This window comes from Saccopteryx leptura, chromosome X, assembly GCF_036850995.1.
Source record: "Saccopteryx leptura isolate mSacLep1 chromosome X, mSacLep1_pri_phased_curated, whole genome shotgun sequence".
Classification (NCBI taxonomy): Eukaryota; Metazoa; Chordata; class Mammalia; order Chiroptera; family Emballonuridae; genus Saccopteryx; species Saccopteryx leptura.
The window spans coordinates 138,246,274-138,264,981 of NC_089516.1; the positions used below are offsets into that span (position 1 = coordinate 138,246,274).

General features: G+C 36.0%; 1 long non-coding RNA gene across 1 annotated transcript in view; it reads left to right on the top strand.

The window, feature by feature from the left end:
• The first annotated feature begins 6,853 nt into the window (after positions 1-6,853).
• The window catches only part of LOC136385871 (uncharacterized), a 68,734-nt gene continuing 56,879 nt past the window's right edge, over positions 6,854-18,708 (top strand). Inside the window, exons 1-3 of the long non-coding RNA XR_010747875.1 lie at positions 6,854-6,889; positions 7,286-7,357; positions 8,734-8,769. This is a non-coding gene — a long non-coding RNA (uncharacterized lncRNA). The remainder of the gene's footprint in view (positions 6,890-7,285; positions 7,358-8,733; positions 8,770-18,708) is intronic.

An 18,708-nucleotide genomic window follows, 5' to 3' on the forward strand; every position in this document is an offset into this window, starting at 1 on the left:
GCAACACATTCGTTGTTCATTGTTTGCTTTTTCATATGTGCCTTGACCAAGAGGCTACAGCAGAGCGAGTGACTTCTTGCCAGTGACGTTGGGCTCAAGCTGGTGAGCCTTGGTCAAACCAGGTGAGCCCGCACTCAATCTGGTGACTTTCAGGTTTCAAACCCAGGTCCTCTGCGTCCCAGTTCAATGCTCTATTCACTGCATCCCTGCCTGGTCAGGCTCCTCTTTTCTTTATTATTTCCTTATTTCTATTTCCTCTGGGTTTTATTTATTGATTTTTTTCTAGTTCTTTTAGGTACCGTGTTTGGTTATTTTTTTTTGAGCTTTTTATTGCTTCTTAAAATATGCCTGTAATGTTATGATCTTCCCTCTCAGGACTGTTTTTGCTGTTTCCCATGATTTTGATTTGTTTTTTGTTCATTTTCATTTGTTTCAAAAAATATTTTTATTTCCTTTTTAGATCTCATTTTTAATGCATTTGTAATTTAATAACATGCCATTTAGCTTCCAAGTGTTTGAATGTTTTTTAGTTTTTCTATTGTAGTTGATTTCTAGTTTCATGCTATTGTGATCAGAGAAGATGCTTGATATGATTTCAATCTTCTTAAATTTATTGAGACTTGTTCTGTGTCCTAACTTGAGGTCTATCCTAGAAAGTGTATCATGAGCACTTGAAAATAATGTATATTTTGCTGCTTTGGGTTGAAAGGTTCTGAGGATATCAATTAAATCCAGTTGATCTAGTGTGTTGTTTAAGGATGCTGTTTCTTTGTTAATTTTTTTCTCTGGAGGATCTATCCATTAATATTATTTTGGTATTGAAATTTCTTACTATTATAGTAATGCTGTTGATCCCAACCTTTGTGTCCATCAAAATCTGCTTTATATATTTAGGTGCTCCTATATTAGGCTCACAAATATTTACAATGTTTATATCCTCCTGTTGCATTGCACCCTTTATCTTTATGTAGTGATCTTTTTTATCCCTTACTATAGCCTTTGTTTTAGGTCTATTTTATCAATATTAAGTGTTGCTACTCCAGATTTTTTTTTCATTTTCATTTGCATTAAATATTTTTTTGCATCATTTCACTTTTAGTCTATGTATATATTTTGTTCTAAGGTGGGTCTCTTGTTGACAGCATATGTATGGATCCTGTTTTCTTATTTATACAGCTACTATCTATCTTTTGATTGGAGCATTTATTTATTTACATTTAAAGTTATAATTGATGTGTATTTATTTATTGCCATTTTATTCTTTAAACTTACAGTCCTGTTTCTCTCTCAATTTTGTTTTTTTTTTTTTCATCTTTTTGAGGGCTCCTTAACATTTATTGTAGCATTTGTTTGGTTGTAATGAATTCCTTGAGTCTCTTTTTCTCTGGGAAGATTTTTATTTCTCCTACTTTAAAAGATAGCCCTGCTAGATAAAGTAGTCTTGGTCATAGGTTATGGGGAAATTTTCAGCTATGATTTCTTCAAACAGGTTCTCCCTCCCTTGTTTGTTCTCTTCTCCTTCAGGAACTCCTATGATGTGGATGTTGTTTCTTTTTAAATTGCCACAGAGTTCTCTAAGAGCCTCTTTTCTTTGTGCTGCTCTGCTTCTGTGCTTTTATTTACCTTGTTCTCTAAATCACTTCTTCAGTTCTCTGCTTATCCAGACTAATGTTGATTCTTTCTATTGCTGTCTTCTTTTCTTTCTTTGTATTTTTTCAATTCTGACTTTTTTTGTTTTGTTACTCCAATGCCTTTCTTGATGTTTGCTATCTCTTTATTTAGGTACTCATTGTGACCATGCATTGGTGCTCTGAGATTCTTTAGCATCCTAAAAATTATTATTTTAATCTCTGCATTTGATAGTTTGGTTACTTTCATTTCATTTAGTTCTTTTTCTGGGGATTTCTCTTGTTGGTTCATTTGGGTCATATTTCTTTGCCCATTTTTTCTGTGTACTAGATAATGCCGTCTGACTCTAAAATTTGTTATGGTGTCTTTATGAGAAAGATGGGTTTTGTTGTACTGACCTCCAGACCACCTGTTGTCCTTGTTCTAAGAATGTTTCTTGAGGGTAGTATTTTCCCTCTTGTTGTATGTGAGTATTAAATTCAGTTTATTTTTTTGTGCATGCAGTTATCCCTTCAGGCTGGTTGGCTCTATGAATCAACTTTGATCTTGTGTATTATGCCCTGTGCAATGTTTGCCCTTTTGGACATATTTTTACTCCACAGTGCCTGGTGCCTGCTGCATTCCTACTTTGGGCATTCTGCTTGTTTAGTTAGCTGAGTCTATGGTTTGTGCTCTCTGCCAACCACTACTGGTTATGTTGGTTTTAAGTCTTCTTGGGTTGGTGTCAGTCATTGTTTTTATTTGCTGTGCTACATGCTTGGAGCTACTACTGCTCTGTTTGCTGTTTGTGTCTGCATTTCCTGTGCCTGAGTAGTGTGGGAGGTGCCAACCTGTGTATAAAGATCAGCTTCCTGCTGCTTAGAGATGTAAGCAGCACCATAAAACCCTAAGTTCCTTAATATTTGCCTCCACTTTTCTGTTGTTTCATTTCCTCTTGTAGCTGCCTGGTCTTCCCACAGAGTCTTCTGTAGAAAGAATATAATGTGGATTCAGACTGTCCTCTCCCAAACAACCCCCTTCAAGTTTCAAGCTTGGTGGGTTATGGCAGCTGAGGTTGGGAATACAATGTTCATGGGACCCCCTACTTTTGGGGTCTCTTGGTAAGTATTTCAGTACTAAGAAAGTAGCCTCTATTCCAGAGCCTAATCCCTCAGCCACTGCTGGATATTCAAATTTTATTTCTCCCCAGCAAAGTGAGCAGCAGATTCAGATCATGTGGAGCACACAGTGCCCTCTGCAGAAGTTTTTATGGCTGGTGATAATCTGGTCTTTGTGAGTAAGACTGGGAGAGTCCTTGTCTGGGGCTGACTATGCCTCCCCAGAAAGTTTCTAAACCCAATCGACCAGACCCAACAATAGGCTCACAGTCACCCACAGTTTATATTTCCATGTTCCAAGCCTCTCTTCATTCCTCCTGTGTAACCTAGCCAAGCCGGACAGGATATCCAGCACCTAGGCCAGCTGACTGTGAAACTCCACCCTATCCAATTCACATGAGCCATTGTGCAGATGCTGATAACAGAAAACAGATCTTGCCTCTACTGATAGAAGTGTGAGGAGACTTTCCTTAAATCACACCAATAGCAAGAGTTGTTAGGTCCTAAATCAGTGTTGTCCACAGCTGTCCACTGAATGTGCCAACCCTGGGCCTCTCTGGAGGTAACTTAGCACAGACCAGTGAAAGACACTGTTTGTGACTGGCCCTTAGCAACCTTCATGGTGCTACAAGCAATCTAGAGTTTGTGGCTGCCTCTGTTGGGCCCAGGTGTACATGGAAATGCCAAGCTGCATGCTTATGTTGGCTTTTACCCATACTGGGCCTGACAAAGTGTTCACTTAAACAGTCAAGGTTCCCCGAGTCTTGCTTCCTGTAGCTTCTGTCTGCTGGCAGCTTGTTGGGCTTGGCCATTGGGAAAACCTCTGGTAGAGTCTAGAGCCTTCAGCAAGTCAGGAATTAGGAAGGATGCTGGGCATGGCTTCTGCCCATCAACCCCAGGTGTCAGTTTGTCCAAAATTTTTTCACAGATCTCAGTAGGGTGTGGCTTCAGGAGTCCTGTGGGTATGGCCTTGGAGACCCAGAGGTGTGGTTTGCTGTTGTTTGGACAGTTTCTACTGAGTCTCCTCTAAGGCAGAAACACCATTTATAGACTCGGGAGTATATGGGGGAAAGCTCTGGCCTCAATGCCAGAAAACTGAGTTATTGGGAAACCCCCTTCTTCCTGGCTTCTCTAAATAAACTAGTCTTTGTGGGTGGGGCAAAAGAGACTACCGAGGGTAGGCCTTGCTTTTCCCCAAGCTAATGTTGCTCAGAAGGGACTGTTCCACCCAAGAAAGATGGTGACTAAGGTACTGGAGATTGACTCAGCACAGAGGTTCTGGTTGTGATCCCCCACCCTGTCTTTGTATGAGCCTCCAACTTTACATGCTCCTCACAAAACTCCAATTCTCTCAACCCTTCCTTTATCAGAACCCCAGGTATGTGACTGTGAATGAAATTCTCTGTGCTCGCCCTTTAAGACAGAGCCTGCATCTCCAAGAGCTCCCTTATTTTTCTACCAGACAGAAACCTAAGCACTTTTTACTGTCAGATGCTATGTGGGTACTGTTCTAGGCTCGGGGGCTTTAGGATTTGGTTCTGGGCTTGGGAATTAGGACCCACACCTCTCATGGTAAACTCTTCCCCAGTAATAGTCCATCCATATCCTCAGCCTTCTTGTTCTTGGGGACAGCCCTTTCCACATCTCTGTCTTTGTGTGGCTTCCTCTTGTGATCCTTGGTTATGGACTCCTCTTTGTTTAGTCCAAAGTTGGTTTTTCAAGATGATTGTTCTTAAATTATGTTGTACTGGAATCCAATTTGGTTCTGGGAGATGGCAATTGGAATGTTCACCTACTTTGTTGCCATATTGAAATCTCCAGAATAATTATTTTTATTAAAACATATTTATTTATATCTGGATTTTAGATTAAGAATAACACAGCTGATCCCTGTGTATACTTAACCAAGGTTTACAAGTATTAACATTTTGCTACATTCATTTTATATCTCCTTATACTTTCTTCTAAATATTTCAAAGTGATTTATAGACATCATTGTATTTCACTTCTCAGTGCTTCAATGTGTTTATGAGAACAAGTTCATCATATTATCATACCTTAAAAAACTATTACAATTATCTATTATCCAATATCTACTCTATATTCAAACATCTCAACTGTTTTCATAATTTCTTTTATAGCTGTTTTATTTTCTATTCAGGATTCAACCAAAGAACACACATTGTATTTCATGTCATATCTTTTTTGAAATATCTTTTTAATATTTTAAAATTTTATTTATTTATTTTAGAGAGAAAAGGAGGAAGAGAGGAACATCAAATTGTTGTTCCACTCATTTATGCATTTATCAGCTGATTCTTGTATGTGTCCTGACTGAAGAGTGAGCCTGCAACCTTGGCATTTTGGGACAACACTATAACCAGCTGAGCTTCCAGCCAGTACAAACTGTCATATCTTTTTTTATGTTTTTTAACCTAGAACAATATTCCTTCCCCTCTTTTATAAAATATGACAATGCTATACAAATATACAAATGCACATATGTATTTACATAATAAAATTTAATATGTAATTCTTTGCTTCCTCCACTCATTTGGAGTTAAAAATTTTTAGGCAGATAATGTAACCCTAATTAGAAATGATAGAAAAAAATTTAAAGTATGTCTAATATGCAGCAGTTCTATATGTCATGTATAATAAAAATTCATATTGAAATGTTTGGGGTAGTTGTTAGATTATCAACTTTTAGAAAGAAAACAAATAGTGTTTTCATTTTTATAATCTCTGTCCCCTCAGTACAGTATTTTATTTAGTTTTATTTTTTAATATGTTTATTATTTATTCATATTTAGAGAGAGAGAGAAGGGAGATAGGAGCAGGAAACATCAACTCCCATTTTTGCCTTGACCAGGCAAGCCCCAATACAGTGTTTTAAATGTGTTGATGCTCAGTATGTATTTGGGGAGTGAATGAATGGGTCTCTCTTTTTTTATCATAAATATACATAAAATAAAATTAATTATTTTAACTACTTTAGTTGTACAGTTCAGTGGCATTAAGTATGTCCACATTGAGGTGTACTGTTCTCTTGTAATAACTTAAAGGATATATGTTAACTGCAGAAAAGTTATTAAATAAATAATCAGAATGAAATGTGATTTAAAATCCCCTCAAATTCTATGATCCATAAAAAACCCAGACACAATCACTCTTAACATTTTGATATATAATTTTATAGCTTTCTTTATGTACATTTATTCTGATCTAAATAAGATATAAAAATGTTCATATCATACATACTATATAGTTACCTGCTTTTGTTTCCTTAACATATAGTTAGTATTTTCCATGTTAATAATTATAGATAAATAGGTTGTTTATAATTTGATTATATTTTTTCCACTGTTTTTTTTTAATGACATATGCCTCCAGTAGCTATGCTGATGGTAGGAGTGGAGAAGGTCTTGATAACAAGAGTAAGAATATAGATTAATTCTGTGCATTATTTTTTCTTTCTTAGCAGAGTGGATAATAACACTAATTTAAGGTCTGGGTTTCTAGTTGTAGGACTATGGGTAATTTAGTGATTGCAGAAGGGGTTGGACACCTTTTCCAAAGCTTATCTTTAGGTCAAGGGTTTAATGACAACATTGCACCAAGGGAAGGACCAAGAACAATCTTTGCCATTTGAATGAAATGTCATTTGAAAAAAAATCTTCTAGAGAAGTTGTTATTGAATGCCTGACTCTTTATTACTCATTTAAGGAAAACACATATTGAAAAATAAAATGGTAATGCTCACTACCAGAGACTAGACTTTGTCTGATAGCTAGTAGGACCACTGCAGAAAAGAAAAAAATATATTGAGACTGTTGCTAGGAGATGGGAGAGCCAAAAGCCATGGCATTGTAGGGGTTCCACTGGAAATTAAAGCAATTTAAGTGTGATTTGGATCAGAGATTTAGCTTTTAAAATCTGTCCTTTGATGAGCGTGTACTTTTAGCATGTATTGCTTACTATGATTTTAGGTTTTTGAAGGAATTTTGAAGCTAACTTCGAGGTATTTTATTTCTTTGCATAGAGATTGTTCCTACTTCAGAGCACAACCCATTTTCAAGTGGCTGCTGCTGCTGCAGTTTTTCCCCCACCTCATTCAGTGCGACAGCCTCAGAGCTGGTGCGGAGGCAGAGTACATGTTGCTGGTAAGTAACTAAGAAATCTTTTGTAATATAGATACCCAAAATATGCTTTCTAAAGCAAGTGACATATTTTAATGGAACATAATAATTCAGAACTGTGTAGGGATTTCTGATTTTAATCAATAGCATAGGGAAAATGGATTAATTGCATTCTAAATATTCCAGTCACTTTTCAAGTTTAAACCTTGTATCTTAAATGGTGAATGAGTTGCTGGAAGAAAATATAGAAACATCTTCCTTGTGATTCTGCTAAAATATTTCCCAAAATAAGACTCTATGAAAATGTCACTAAAATGAGAATTGCATTCAGTATGTTATTTCAGCTTTACTGTATTTGGATTAGATGTAATAAAATGGTTTGTGATTCAAAATGTTCTCAAATCTTATTTCCTTTCACAGTGTGGGAGATAGCAGGAAAAATAATGTTATAATGAAATGCATAAAAGGACACCATTACTTACTTTTAAAAAGGTAAGAAAATTATGTAACTGGATGTCTGTATAGGAGACAAAGTAAGAAGAAAGGCAGCCTGTAATGTTCAGATTAATTATCCTAACTGAGAGATGAATATGTGATAAATAAGGAAGATCAAAATTTTGTTTTTCTATGAAAAAAAATAATGAACATTGTGACTGTGCTTTATTTTGAAAATTATTTATTTGCATTTGTGGGCATCATTTTGTACAGTAAAGACAGAATATGGTCAGTGTTTCTTTCTTTGAAAAGGAATGTAAGAAGGACAGAAGAGATTATTATCAGCAAAGTTTTTCTTTAGGTTTCTGAAATGTGCCTCAAAATATGTAAGCTTTTGTGTCTTCTTTTACCTGGAAATTGTTTTTGTAGATTTATTTATGCAAGAAAAAAATAGCTAAATTGGTGACTTTTCATTTCTTTAAATTTCAGATTGTTTTGATACTTCAACAGAGAGAAAGGAGAAAAAAGATAGGTAGATTTTTTTTAATGAAATGACAAAGCAGCAATCCAGGAAGAAAAATAAGAATAAAAAATCTTAAAAGAAAGTCCACAAAATGGACCATTTTTCAGTCTGAAAATGTCTGCTGGTACCATGCTTTGCATAGGGAAGGGGGAGAAAGTATGTTGAAAGAAAAGGGAGGGGCTGTTTAACAGAGCACTGCGGCAAAGAGAATGATGCATTAAGGGACATGTGACCATTCTCTGGTGTAGTGAAGAAAATTTTCCAGGAGTCCATCTTGTATAAGAAACTTGTATCTACTAACATGCAAATAACACCATAGTTTTTATATGGTATATATTGAGTTTGTTTTGTTTGATCTTATGTCAGTATACATTGGTAATTTAGTCTTTGCTTTTTATTGCCTTCATTCAAAGACTTTTTTTTCTCTGTTCCTATCGCTTTTATAACATTAATGTATCTTGTTTAAAATGCTGTCTTTCTTCTTTAATTATAAAAAAAATTATATATTCATTGCATAAAATTTGAAAAAAAATTAAAAATGTGTATTAACATTACCCATAATCCCATAAACTAGAGATAATTACTATTAACTTAAGTAGTGTTACTCTTTCTTTTGTGAATACATGCAAATAAATGCATAAAAATATATATTTATATACAAAATGAAAATCATATGTGCATATAGTTTCCAACTTGCTTTAATCATTAAACAGTGTATTGGAAGGAATTTGCACGTTTTTAATATTTCACATAATATGATGTTTTGTGGAGGTATAATGTTTGATCATATAGGTGTTCCATTAAATATCTAATTATTGAGTCTTTGTTTATATGTGCAATTTTTGCTGTTATGACTGAAGGAATATCTTTCTATATAAAGCTCTGTGTGCTCTTCTGTTTTTCACCCTAGGATAAATTTATAGACGTGGAATTCCTGGATCAAATGGTATGAATCACTTTTAAGTTTTCTCCTCTACCCCCAACCCCATACATATCACCTAATTTATTTATCATAAGTGGTAAAGACATTATTTTCCAGTTACTATTTGCCTATTGATTTTTTAATCATTTATAATGAGGTTATTTTTACATCACAGCTTTACATTTTTAAATATCCACACTATCAATTGTTTTTTTAGTTTGTGATTTATTTATTTTCTTTGATGAGTATATTAACCTGTATTGTTCCCTAGTCATTTCATTACTTCATTTTCTACATTTAACTCTAATCTTCTAGAATTCATTTTGGTACATGTTATGAAGTGGGATCTAAATTTTGTTTTTTTTTTCCAATTAGGTAACCAATTGTTTCAGCATCATTTATTGAGTAATCCAACATTTTCCCACTGATTTGAAATTGAAACAACTGTTGTCTCATTAGGTAGGGTATAGCTCTCCATATGTCAGCCATTTCCTCTCTACATAAGATGGTTACATTCCACAAGAGTACTCCTACTTTCTAACACCTGCTGGAAGCATTTGAAAATGTCATGTTCATACTTACACTCTTCAAGAATTCTAGGCACACACAGATTAGGGCAATGTTTTCAAAAGAGGATTTGAAATTTTTAACAATTTAAAATCTTTAACAATTTAAAATCTTTATCAAATGTTTTTTACAAATAAAAATTGAGAAAACCAAGTATATAAAACACTGTTCCAAATGTGCTGTTCCTCTTAGGCACACCTGATATTCTAATTTTATGTTTAAAAAATATATCTCTTTGGTTATTGTTATTCCTAAGGTTCTTCTTTCAACATCTTTCTTCTACTCTTCAGGTACTCAGAGAATTAAAGTTATCTTGAGTCAGTTCATGGAATTTTCTAAACTGATATAAGAAGGAAATGTAAGAAGTGTAGGAGGAGCAGAAATAATGTTTTCCAGCTTGTTGATGGCAGTATTCTGATCTGGGGATTTCAAGGGGGGTGAGTCCCAATCCATGTCACCACTGCCACCATTTCCTGCAGATCGGAACGCATGACAATGGTTCACCTCTTCACTGCAGGTGGAAGGTTCAAGTATAAAACATTGAGTCTTTTAGTGAGAAATGGATGGATTAAATTTTGCTAACAAAATATTTGACAATTAAAATCACCTGCCACCATTGTTGACCTTTCACCCCATTCCCAACACATCCTTCTCTTTCTATTGATTTCTAAGCTTTCTCTAGCCTTTACTGAGTCTGAAAGAAAAGAAGGAGGCCTGGGTAAGGAAGGCTTGCCTACTAGTATTGCAAAGGGCTCCTTTGGCTCACAGCAACAGCCCAGTAATTTCTTGATTTGCCAAATTAGGCTGTGATTTGTTTGTCACTGGAGGCTGGTTTCCTTGACAATGGCAGCTTGCCAGGGCTTGTGCATTCCCTCCTCTGTAGTGTGAGAATGAAGCTGTGAAGGCAAGGGATGGATCTTGGGAGCCAGAGTCACTGAAGGAGTTATTCGGCAGTAATAAAATCAGTTTTTCTGGGTTAAACTGCCATCATTACTGTATATAGAACATTGTATTCTTTAAATCCTTGGAAGGCTTTGAGCTACTTTCTTTTTTTTTCCTCCAAAATTACTTGCTATCAGTATGTCCACTAGTGACCATGAAGTCTTCCCAATGTTTGAGGTCACTGATGCCTTCAGGGGGCCCAGGAGACTTATACTAATGTTAGCATGGTAAACAGACTGCCTGGTTTCCAACTTCCACAAATTACAATTAATTTCTCTGTACTTCAGTTTTCTCACATGTAAAATGGGGATAATAATAGCACCTTTATAACAGTGTTTGGTAAGAGTAATCATGTGTAAATGTTGCCATTATTATTTACTGATATTGAAGGAAAAGTGCTCTGAAACAGACCTTTGTATAAACTCACCCTCTAGTGTTTACTGGCTAAATAACTCAAACACACATTTACCTTTAAAGTTCACAGGCCCTTCCCATGGCACACAGAAACCACAACAAAAAGACTTGGCCCATAAAACAGAGACATCTCTTTTATCAGTCATACACAGAGACATGAATCTTTTCCCTGATGCAAAAAAGACTAACATAAAGAAAATAGAATCATTCTACAATAAGGACTCTACCAATCACAGTCAGAAAATCCCAAACTCACTGAGTGTCCCAACATCACACAGGTACTTTCCCTGGTAAACAGTCTCTCTAGAGAACACAGACTTACTCCATAGAACAGATTCTCTCAAGAACACATATTCTTAAAGCAAAAAGACTCACTGCACAGGGCACAGACATATCCTACAGCACTTAAATACTTCCTACAGCATACAAACTTTCATCACAGAACATACATTTTTCCCATGACACATAGACTTCCTACATCATTAAGATGTCACCCACAGCAAACAGATACTCCCCACAGTACATTAGATACTTCCCACATCACAAAGATTCTCCTCCCAGCATATATTCTTCCAATGCTCCACAGGCAAAACCTATAGCTGAGATCCTTAACAGGGCACAGACTTCCCTCACATCACATTGACCTTTACCAGAGCACACAGACTCCATCCTATAGCACATAGACTCCTGCCAAGCTTGAAAAGTCATCTCATATCACAGACTCCTTAGAACACACAGACCCTCCTCAGGGCACATAGCTTCATCTCATATCACACAGAGTCTTCCTACAGAACATATACTTTACCTATAACAAACAGACTCACAGCAAAGATCACAAACTCCAAAGAACACAGTCTTTATTCAATAGAATATGACTCTGTTATAAAAATGAAATTAATTTTTCCATTTGCAACAGCATGGATGAACCTCGAGGATATTATGCTAAGATAAATAAGTCAGGCAGAAAAAGACAAATACCACATAATTTTACCTGGATATGCAGTCTAAAAAACAAAATAAGTGAACAAACAAAACATAAATAAACACAGAGATACAGAGAACAAACTGACAGTTGCCAGAAGGGGGGGGCAAGTTAGGAGGATGGATGAAAAAGGGAAAGGTTTTAACCTGTGCAAATTGCCAGTTATAACAAAAGTCATGGGGATGTGAAATGTAGCATAGGTAATATAGTAAATAGTACTGTAATAACTGCATATGGTATCAGATGGATACTACACTTTTCAGGATGATCACTTCATAAGTTATATAAGTGTCTAATCACTAGGTTGTACACATGAAACTAATATAATATTTATGTCAATTGTAATTAAAAAATAAAAACAACTAAATGTACAAACATAAAACTAGATGTAAAGTTATGTGTATAGCTCTTACACAATCATAAATCCAAGTAGATTTGTAAGTGAATGCAACAAAATCTAAAAACAATAAAACAATATGACAATTATATAATAATAATAAATAAATAAATAAAAAGGGTTACAGTCCATGGCACAGCTTGAAGACCCATACAGAGAAACACAAAGACGCTCTCACAGCAGATTGACTTGCTTCATGATGCATAGACTATCCTGAAAGGACAAAATCTTGCCCCATTGTACACAGACACTACCCAGATTAAGCAGACTCATCTCACAAAACACAGACTAAACCTACAGCACAGAGAGTCTCCTCACAAGGCTCAGATTCTTCCCACAGCAAAAATACTCTCCTCCTAGAACACAGTGTATCACACAAACTGAAAGGCCCTGCAGTACATACTTGCCATACAAATTCACTTTACAAAAACCACACTCCTTATGGTGATTACACAGTGTAAACGCATACTCCAAAAGACCTGCAGACATTTGTTCTACCACCTCCCACATTTATCTCAAAGCACAGGGACTGATTTCCTTGCTCATACTGCTGCCTATAAGGAAGATATGCCCAACCATGACAGAATTCAACCAAAATGTGTAGATTCTTTCATGACTGTATATACTTGCTCCACAATACACACAAACACCACTGAACACAGAGACTCACCCTAAATGTACAGACAAGCCCTTTAGAACATAGACCTGCTCACAACATAATCATACCCATAAAACTTAAAATTTACAAGCAAGCCTGTAAACACAGATTTATTCTGCAGTGCACAGAATTGCATCACAACACAGATTTACTCTAAAATGGAAACCTTACATCCACATAAGCATTCCCCATTTTGTAGACACACAATGCACATTATCATATAATGCAAAAGGCTCCATCATATGCCATTGCAGACATGCTTTACCATACTATTGAGCTACAATTCTGTCCTAAAACAAATACACAACTTGTGTAATGGTTTAGAGCAAAGCCTCTGGATACGTGATAACTGGACTTGAATACAGGTTCCAGCTCTTCCTAATTGTATCACCATGGGTAAGTATATTTCTCTGCTCATTTGCAAATCGAGAGTAATAATAATATCTATTCAAAAAAGTTAGCGTGAGTATTAAATGAATTAATATATGTTATGTGCTTAGTACAATGCCTGGCACACAGGAGCTATTAAAACTTTTAAAATATTACTCTCCACCCCAACCACTACTATTAAAGTAAAAAGGGTCTACTTCAAATACCCAGAATCATGTGACAGCATGAAAATTCACCACATAATACAGAAACTAATCCCAGAACATCTAGAGACACTCTACAGTAGTGTTTTTTAATCACTGGTCTGTGAATTAGTCCCTATAATTTTTGTCCTGGTCTTTGAAAGAGTTAACCACCCTGATATTGCATGAAGATTATAAATCCCATGATCTTAGTCAAATTTACTTATTCTCATGGTGATTTCTGTCTTAGCTGTCCCTGAAATAATTATCCTATTTTCACTGGTCCCTAAGTGTAAAACTGTTGAAAAGCACTGCTCTATATATACAGACACCTCATCACAATACCTACACATCCTACAGAACACAAAGAGAACCCTAAGCCAGATGTCACCCACAACACACTGAATTGCACCACAATTTTAAAAAATGCTATACAATACATAGGCTTGATCCATAATATCCAGACTCATTCTACAATGCCCAGACTGTATGCATACCACACAGTCACATCCCACAAAATATAGACTCACAATACAACACAACACACACGTATACAAATGCACACTACAACTCAGGAATAAGCCATAATATTACAAACATATCCTATGACACACTATGTTTTGTCACATAATGTGTAGATATATCTGCTATTTACAAACATGCTCCTAAATTCATGCTCCTAAATGTATAACACCTGTACCATGAAACTGACTCATCCTGCACTGTCTCACCCCAAAATTTAGGGGTACCCCATGATATGATGTGAATTTACCACAATACACAGACTCATCCAAAGACACATAGAAAGACTCTACAGTACATCAACTTGCTCCAAAACAGCTTAGCATACACACATATACCCCATAAAATATGAGACTGCATTATAACACAGAGGCTAACCCATCAACCTAAAGCCTTTCCTATAAACTAAGACTTGTCTCAGGAATACAAAATACTCTATGTTACATCTTCTAGGGCACTTAGAAGTATATTACTATGTACAGAGAAGCTTCACAGTGTTCAGCATTACATAACATGTAGCCTCATACCACAATATTCAAACTTGTCCCTTCTTCAAATGTTCACTTACCTCCAATGCACAGATATGCCCACAATACAAAAACACTTTCCATGAACACAAACAGACACAAAATGCAAACAACCTCCACACTAACACATATACACACCTTCCACCCTACAACAACAGAGGCATGTTATAATATACCCTCCCAATGTAGCCATTAACTTCAGAATACATGGAGACCACAATATATACATATTTCCTATAATCTACAAATTTTTTCTTTAAATCAAAGACCTGGAAAACAGCACACAGACTCACTCCATAAGGCACAGAGACATGCCATAATCCAGGGACTAGATTCACAACAAGGAAACATACCTTTCAAAATAGGTACTCATGTAAACACAGAAAATTCTCCAACAGCTCACAAAAAACGATCACCACACATTTTCCCTTTAAAGCAAAAGTTTGACATGCAACTTACACATTTGGCTGCAATGAAAAGCCTTGCCACACAGTGCAAATATTAGCACTTTAACTTCCAAACTTGATATAAAGCAATGCCTTTTCAATAAGACCAACCATGCAATTTGCACATAAGCCCCACAATACTTGATAAATTTGACAATCTTTAGGTATGCTGCAACTCAAGACATGCCACAACACCTAGACATATGCCATGAAACCCAGAGACATGCACAAAGATATGCACAGCACACCCCAAAAGAAAGGGACAGTATAGATTACAGTTACAAGCTTACACTGAGGATCCAGGCTGCCTGGATTCTAATCCTACATTTATTACTTACTAATTGTGTGAACTTGGAAAGGTTTCTTAACCTCTCTGTGGCACTTATTAGAGTTATTAAGAAGAATAAAGGAGTGACTACCTTACAAAGTGTTTAGAACAGTGCCTAGCACAGAATTAGTGTTATCTATCTTAACTGGTTTTGTTGTTGTTGTTATTGTTGTTGTTTCTACATGTGGAATTGGACCAAAATTGTAAGTCTCAATCTAAAATAATTACAATTCACCCCCAAAACATAGAATATACCTCCATAAAACACAGAATCATATCCCAAAGTATTGAGATGCCCCACAGTACAAAGTCACAGTGGGGAGACACATGTCACAAGACTCCTTCCACAGTACAGAAACATGTTCCAACATCATCTTTTCTCCCCATAACGCAAACTACAAAAATACCCCAGAGTGTACAGATTCATTACAAGTTGTATAAAGTCGACTATGACACATAAATGTGCCACATAATACTCCAGAGTTGACCCAAAAGAAATGCATACATACATCTCTCAACAAAAAGACTGACCCAAAAAATCTTACCATCAACAACACTTAAACAAGTTTCCCAAGAAAGTATAGAATAATATCACAATATACAATCTGTCCTACAATATATAGAAACACCCACAATTAACTAACCAACACTATGGTGCAAAGATTACCCAATCAATGCACACACATGTACTGCAACATATAAAAACACACTACAATGTAAGGACCTGCTTCCAGATATAGACACCTTACAGAACACACAAGATTACATTGCACCTTGTCAAGTCATTATTTAAGACATAAATTAACCTAACACACACTTTATCCCACACTGCACTAGCTCCACAAATCCCAGACTTGTAGCAAAACACACAGGCTTGACAACACCCAGGCTCTAAAATGTCTGCCAAGTAATATTAAAACTTAAAAACACATCCCATAGAAATACCATCACCAATATATGGTTGCCCTGCAATGGATAGAAAGAAACAACATTTAAACTCAGCTTACAAGTTTTGAATTGTCCCACAATGTAGAGAATTGCGTCACAATGCACAACTACAACCAACATCTCACAGATCTACCTCAGAGAACAATGATTCACTCCATCACACACCACACTCTTTCAAAATTTGCACCAAACCCTCACTCACACTCTGCCAAAAATTCACCCTGCAGCAAACACTGCATAACACATAAATTTACCTTCACTTAGAATCAGTCCAACAAGGCCCAAACATACATTACAATGTAGACAATCACAACTTAGACATTCTCAAAACAATACACTGAATCCAGGAACAACACAAAGTTCTCCCTACAATGTCCAGATCCACCTCACAGTAACTCAAATTGCATAAACACACACACTCATTTCAAAATAGATAACTTCTGCCACAATTTCTGTATATATCCCACAATACACAAATATGCTTCTTAAGATACAGACTCTCCAGAAATACACAGAATTGCAACAACTTATGAACATTTCTGAAAACATACACTCCATAATGAATGGACTCTTTTATAACATCTGGTCACATCCTCAAATATGTAGATTTGCCTCTTCCCCACCAGCATAGTCTCAGCCATTAACTCTAAAACATGCCACAGAAAATTAATTTGCCCCACTATCTGCAGAATTTTACACAACTTCCAAATTCATCATACAATTCATAGACTTTCACTCTTCTACCCAGGGTTATCATACAATGCTGAGACTCTTTCACAAAGCAAATAATTAACCCAGAGTACACCACAACCATCAGATATGCCCCCCAATACACAAACATACAGCAACACATGAAGAAACAATCCACAACATACATATGAACTTTATAATGCCAAGCCTCTTTCATAATTCCCATACTTATAACTGAATATCTAAGCCAAATTATGTTACACATGCTCCATGACATAAAACTTCCACCATAGTATATGGAATCACATCACAAAGCACAAATTTACCTCACAATGTAAAAATTCTCCAAAAATTAACAAGACTTGCTCCATAAGTCATCCAATATATAACATAGGTTTGCCTCAAAATTCAATCTTACACCATAATACCACAGAAATGTCTCATAATACCAACAATGAATTTACAATGAACAAGATTGTTCCACAATGCTCAGACTTACCACACAACACTGAGATATATCTTATAACACAGAGGTAAGTTCCATAACACAAAAATCTCCCTGTAATGTATAGCCTTACTCTACAGCATAAACTCACCACAGAATAGACAACAGACATCTAACCACACCCTCAAATTCGATTTTGTGACACAACACTAAGACATATCATACAATGCACAAACTATATTCTTAACACCTTACACCTAACTTAACATACACAGATGTACCCTATGACAAAAAGGTTTGTACCACAAACACCAAATTATATTCTGATGCACAGATTCACCTAAAAACACACATTATCTCTCCACAAGGCAAATATCTCACAAAATAAATATATAAATATGTTCCCATCCTCCAGAATTGCCCTAGGAGACACAGACCTACCCCACAGGATGAAAGTATACCATAATCCATATTGCACACTTATGCTTCTCACCAGACAAGCTTTACACCACATCCTTAACCCACAAGGTGCCCTCGATCCACATCGTAGGCACAGCCTACGGTGTACATACTCACCCCTACAACACCTTGGCAAAACCTGCATCTTAAAATGTACAAAATCTCTTGAAAATACAAACACTCCCACAGTTCCAGAATGACTGTACCATTCTGCTCAGACATCCTACAAATACAAATTTACTCCAAAACACCTAGAATCAAATCACAAAATATATACTCAACTTATATAAAGTTCTCCTCTACAGTGCACTGAAATTCTGCTCAATACTGAAACTCTTCTACATACACAAAAAATCATTACAACATCACATCATTCTGCAAAATCAATACATGACCCACAGTACTACAGGCAAGCCTCATGATATACAGACTTGCCCAATACTATTGAGAGACATATCCTGGATGAACATCCATTGCCCTAACACATACTCACCCCACAAAACAAGTCATCACCAACATAAAGATCCCAAGTTTAAGACATGCGCAGTTACACACCAGCATACTCCACAACAGAGAATTACACAGAAGGAAGATATGTCTTATAGCATACAGAATAGTCCCACAACAAAAACACAATCTCACCCACACCCAGGTTTGCCCCTAATAACCCACACTCTCTTGACAACACCAGGACACAATCAATACCACATCCTGTATAATACAATTTTGTCCCTTGCACAACATTGGGCTATAATGTCCAGAAATGTCATACTATGTACAGACATAATATACCCAAAAGACTCCCCTCTTTTAAAAAATCACATAGATTTCTTGTAAGGGACAGAAATACTGTACAATGCAAAAACTGCCTATATGACACAATGATTTGCTATAGAATTATAGATTCAACCCATTACACATAGTCTTATTTCATTATTCCAAGGTATATCCTACAATGAACAGAATACACTATATAGACCACAACACCTAGACATGCCCTACAATGTGAAAACCTGTTCCTTCCATCTATAGAGTTCCCTGGGGGTATATCAAAAAAATCACAGTC